General features: G+C 36.8%; 1 long non-coding RNA gene across 1 annotated transcript; it reads left to right on the plus strand.

The window, feature by feature from the left end:
• Positions 1 to 3,770: 3,770 nt before the first annotated feature.
• LOC142174789 (uncharacterized) lies at positions 3,771 to 5,321 on the plus strand. Its single transcript, XR_012703854.1, has 2 exons — positions 3,771 to 4,207; positions 5,010 to 5,321. It is a non-coding gene; the product is annotated as an uncharacterized LOC142174789 (long non-coding RNA).
• Positions 5,322 to 5,759: the final 438 nt, after the last annotated feature.

The following is a 5,759-nucleotide window of genomic DNA, read 5'->3' on the forward strand; positions in this document are numbered from 1 at the left end:
TGCCATAAGGTTATATCCTCATTTTAAGAAATAAGTTCCTGACTCCAAGGCGACTACCAGAAGGGAGAGTTAATCCCTAAAGTAAGAGAAATCAGTATGGGCGGGTAAACAAGATAAACTAAACATGAATTAGGGACTGAATGATTGGAAATACTCGGCATCATGGGAATTTCAGATTTCATTCCGGCGGTAATATAATGGACCGCAGAAGAAGATTCATGATGAATTCAGAGAATGGTCATTCAGGGAGAGGCTTCTCAAAAGCAAGCAATGTGAGCAAAGTTAAGATAAAGAGACTGTATGTTCCAATTATGCTATGTGTCATCATTGCGAGCGAGGAATTTTGTTATCCTTGGTACAGAAGGATTGCCGCAAGGCAATGAAGGGTCATCGATGATGTAAAGATAAAGACATAACACATCTATAGGTAGATCCTCGTGGCTTCAACTCTTAATACTCCCCTAAAGAGAGGAATATGGAGTAGTGTGGCAGTAAGTCAGAATTAAGTGAATCTAGTAAATATGGAGCGATAAAGGAAGGATGCGATAAGAATGAGAAAGGTATGAGATTGCACTTATCCAAATGCTACAGATATGCTATGCTTCCAGAACTTTATGTAAGCACGATGTCAAAAAAAAGGAGGAAAGTAAGGGTTCTTGCCTGAGCTGTTATTAATAAATAAGGAGCCAGTGCGAGACATAAGCTAAAACAAAGTAAATATCCCAAGAAAGATTACGAGGAATATTGATACGAGAATGGGCCAAAGAGTAGTTAGTAATTGGTCAGGAAGATCCCAGTTATGGCTAAATATGAGGTTACAGACGAGTCATCAGATCGTGTAAGATAAACAAAGTAGAAACCAACATGTAGAATTCAGCCTCGCAGTAATATCACTATAATACTTGAGATATATTCAAATATGAGTCAGGGTAGTTGAAGGTACCGTATGAGTGTTGCGGGATAAAAGAAAGTGCCACTGGGAAGGCAATCAAAATATCAATTCGAAAGCAATCCTACAAGTACAAGGGCACGGAGGTAAGAAACTACAGATAGTTATAGGCAAGGAAGGACATCAAAAGGTCTGTAATAAGCTCACAACTTTATGAGGGCCAAAGGTTCTCCCTAAGTACTGCAACGAAAGACTAGCTGAGCAAACAAGGAAGAAGGCTTCAACTTAAGCACAACAACCTAAAGAGGAAATGGTCGTGTAACAACGGTCTCACAACAACATTATAAGTACTCCAAAGGAAAGTGGCATTTACCGTGACTAATGAACGGGAAGTAAAATTAAAAGTAATATTCGAGATCATATGAGTTGCACGAAAACTCTAGCATGTATAGGCAGTAGGATAAGCTATGTATGGACGCAACAAGGGGGCAAAAAGACCAGGAAAAGTAATAGCTTACGTTGAAAGAAATCTATGATGAAACGAAAGAATTATTCGATCAATGATCCAGAGTTAGTGCGTTATGGATACACTCAAGATTTTGGAGCATTATCCAGGCAGCATATTTGTTGACAATCATACAACCATAAATGACTCCGATATAAGTTAAAAATAAACAATTGAGCGCAGGGCATAGACAAAAGATTGAATTGTTAGAAGAATGTGTCATGGATATTCCATAACGCCCATGAAAGGCTAAGGTAATAACTGACACCATGAGCCACAGATCAGAAGATAGCTTAAGCCTACGTAAAGGCTGATCAGAAGAAAGAGGAAACTAAAGGATTATATCACCTAAGTAAATCAGGAGTCTGATTATTAGACCTAGAAAAATTATAGAAGTATGCTTGAGAACATGACAAAATCACTCTTAATATCACGCGTTCAAGAGAAATAACACAACTACCATAATCTATAATGGCTCTACAAGGAAGCCAGTTAGAAGAAGTACCAGCCTCATAATAAGTCATTACGACGCTCCCACCGGATTTTGTATATACCAGAGTTGTGAGTATTATAAATGGATATTTATAGGTCGCAAGCTAAAGTATGGTAGAGCGACAAAATTTTAAGAAAACATGAGTAAGAATGAGGAAAGGCAAGTGAAAAGGTGACGAGAATGGATAAGTCCTCAGGATTAAGTCCATGAAAACAAGAGAGATAATGGTTTCTTCAAGTTATTGAAAGTTCAATATAACCTGAATGAACTCAAAGGAATCTAACAATAATAGCATTTAGAAAGAATGAAATGCTGGCCTAGTAATAAAATGAAGGGATAATTGTGACAGATAAATGATGACGTTTGGGTCTTCGTTTGAATAATGATTTGAAAAAAGAAGAAGAGAACATAGAAGAAGAGAAGAAGAAAAAGATTTCGCTGACGGCACAAAATCAAGATACCCCCATAATGTGAATCACATTGAGGCACTATGAAATATGATTATGGAAACCACTTCAATTATTCCTCAATACAACATAAGCACTAGCGGTAATATCTTACGTAAGAAATTTTAAATCTTTAAGTAAAGGATTATCGATCAACATTGAGGCGAATCAACAATGGTCAGACATAAGTTACAAAGTATGACATGAGTCTAGGCCATGATTCTTAAGACGAACGGTAATGAAGGGGCATTGAAGGACTGAGATTTTTACCTAAAGGGTAGGCAACAAAAGTAATTGGGAACTTGGTAAGCACACCTCAGTAAAGGTAGATTGAAGCAAAAATTATGGTATAGTATAACCCACATAAATTCAGTAAAGTCGTGTGAATGGGTAACCAGATCTATGAAATAAGATATGACCATATTCGCAAGTTCTATAAAGTATCGAGCAAAGGACTTCAGTATACCTATAGAGGCCTAGAGAGGTATCCTATTAAGCCGTGTATATACAAAGTAAGGCCTAGAGATTGACTAAAGGATACAAGGAAAGATGAATCGCATAAAAGTACTTACAAAGCTAGGGTCATACAGGCTGCATGATAGGAGGTAACAACAGTTGCAAGATTAGGAAGATTTCGACCACAGGTCATGATATGAGCAAAAAGACTAAAGAGGGAATACCCTAGATTTTGGATTTATTCACAGAACAACTGCTTAAATGGAAAGAAGAGTAATAAATAAATTCACAAGAGCTATAAGTTACGGAAATGACAAGAGTATCAATCAACATTTGAGGACGAATGTTCCAAAGAGGGGAATGATGTTACGCCCCGTAATATTACATCAATATTATGTCCCCCAGTATTATATTATGATGATGTTATGCCCTGCAGTATTACATTACGGTGATGTTACGCTTCGCAGTGTTAAGTTGCGACGATGTTGCACCCAATAGTATTGTGCGTTGAATTTGTTGTAAGGTAATTGACATCAGTCCACGGAAAATATTATTTGGAGATTATAAGGATTGTAAGTGATGAGTAAATTCGTGAAGATAAAAGGGCAAGCAAGTTAAAGAAAATGAATTTTCGTCCATGTTTGGCATTTTAGGATAAAATACAGCTCAAGCTAAAATACTTGGTATTTATAGACTTGTACCATACAAGGTACCTCATGACCATAATAGTAAGGCGTATAAGGTATGTGAAAAGTGAGTAATATTTCAAGTAAGTGGGAATAATTCTCAATTTTGCGAGTAATTGATTAATTACCGGGTAACAGGACGTTACTCAGTTAACTAATAAGTGGATAAAATTAACAAGATCTTAACAAAAGATACGTGGCAGTCCCTTGAACAAATTAGGTGACTCATAGTATATGTGGCAGGATTTAAAATGGAGGAATTTGTATGTTGCCAAAAACAGGCCTTTCTATTATTATTTTAATAAGCTTAGATCTCACTACAAGGTGCATTTGCTTGATGATTATAACTACATGTCGAGTAATACCAAGAGAAATAAACGGTGGCTGCTTTCCATTAAAGCAAAGCAAGAAAGAGCAAATTGATAAACGAAATATGGTTTGCGAAATCGTAAGCCGATGCATGCAATATTTACAGAGGAGCAATATAAATTGTTTCCAAAAAGGGTTATGAGAGTATGGAATCAGTCAAGGAGTTCTTCCAACTCAAGGATGTGCCTCTTTCCTACTACACATGAATCCTCGGCATCTCATTTTTGGTTTACGGGAGTTTAGGATTTGGAAACGTGCTCATATCTCTGGGTATAAGAATGTTGTAGTTCATAACTAAATACTCCTTACGTTACCTGGTGCAACCTTCTCCAAGAATATTATACGGATTTTTCCCTACTCCAGGTATGTTAAGGCCCTCCCTTCTTTCTTTTCGCATGATCCATACGATATGAACGAAACGTGCAAATGCACAAATTCCATAAGTGACTTTACTCATATAAATAATAAAAATATCTATGTTCTTTACTTCCCATGTGTCATAATATTTTATCATTTGTTCATGAGTCTCAGAAAAATATGAAAGTTGAAAAGATATTACTTTATGATATTGCTCAAGAGGCAAAGTGGTCTTATGACCTTCTGAATGATTTTATTGACGTACTTTTCATGCATTGCATTCATGTGCATTGACCCATGACCATATGGCGTTATATACGCGTATATATGTAAATATATGTATATGGGATATGGGAAAAGGTTATGGCGTTATATACGCACCACCACCTGATCAGCTGGTATATGATGACGATGTTGCCCACAGTGGCTGAAATATAATTTAAACGGTGTTATATACGCATATATATGTAAATATGATTCAAACGACTTTATATACGCGTATATATGCATGTATATATGTATATGGGATATGGGAAAGGTTATGGCGTTATATACGCACCACCACCTGATCAGTTGGTATACGGTGATGATTTTGCCCACAGTGGCCGATATGATATGATGGCATGCCCTCAGAGGCTGATGATGTTATGAAATATGTAACTATGCACGACATGACATTCATACGCATACGCATGACACTAAAAGTAATTTATGATTTACAAAGTTATTCAGACTTACAAGTTGAGTCATGTACTTTATATGTCTTCCATGTCTCTTATGTATTTATTTATGTACCTTACACACTCAGTACATTATTCGTACCGATGTCCATTTTTCCTGGGACGCTGCGTTTCATGCCCTCAGGACCCGATAGACAGGTCAAGAGCCCTCTATGTAGGCTATCAGCTCAGCGGAAGATGTTGGTGCGCTCCACTTGCTTCGGAGTTGCTTGTTTAGTTAGTATGAGTTAGACGTATATTGTTTGGTATGGCGGGACTCTGTCTCGACCTTTATGATATTTATGTATTTTTAGAGGCTTGTAGACATATGTCGTGTACGTGAAAGATTGTACGGCCTTGTCGGCCTATGTTTTGAGTTTATAAATGATTATGTTGGCCTATTAGGCTCGTATGTTACGTGTATATGATGATGTAATAAAAAAGATGCATTACGTTGGTATTCGGTTGAGTAAGGTACCGGGTGCCCGTCGCGGCCCATCGGTTAGGGTCATGACATATATGAGGTAAGTTCTATGTACTAAAGAGAAAAAAAAGATCAGAGAAAAAGGGAAAAATCTTCAGTAGACTTGTAGTAGAATTTCTAGGGTTTTGAAGTTCTTCTTTTCTCTTCACGTTTTTTTAGTCAGCAAATTTCTTAAAAAACTAAAAAAATATACAAAGGCATATCTTGAGGTTGTTTGTTTTAGTTGATTTTTGAAAGAAAACAAAAATTACAAATCTCAGCTTTCTTCTTCGATTCCGAGTTTTTCAAGAATGGTTTTGAATTGAAGTTTTAAGTTGGAGTTTGTGGCTGGGGTTCGAATTTTCGGCGCTATTGA

The sequence above is a fragment of the Nicotiana tabacum genome, chromosome 20, assembly GCF_000715075.1.
Source record: "Nicotiana tabacum cultivar K326 chromosome 20, ASM71507v2, whole genome shotgun sequence".
Lineage (NCBI taxonomy): Eukaryota > Viridiplantae > Streptophyta > Magnoliopsida > Solanales > Solanaceae > Nicotiana > Nicotiana tabacum.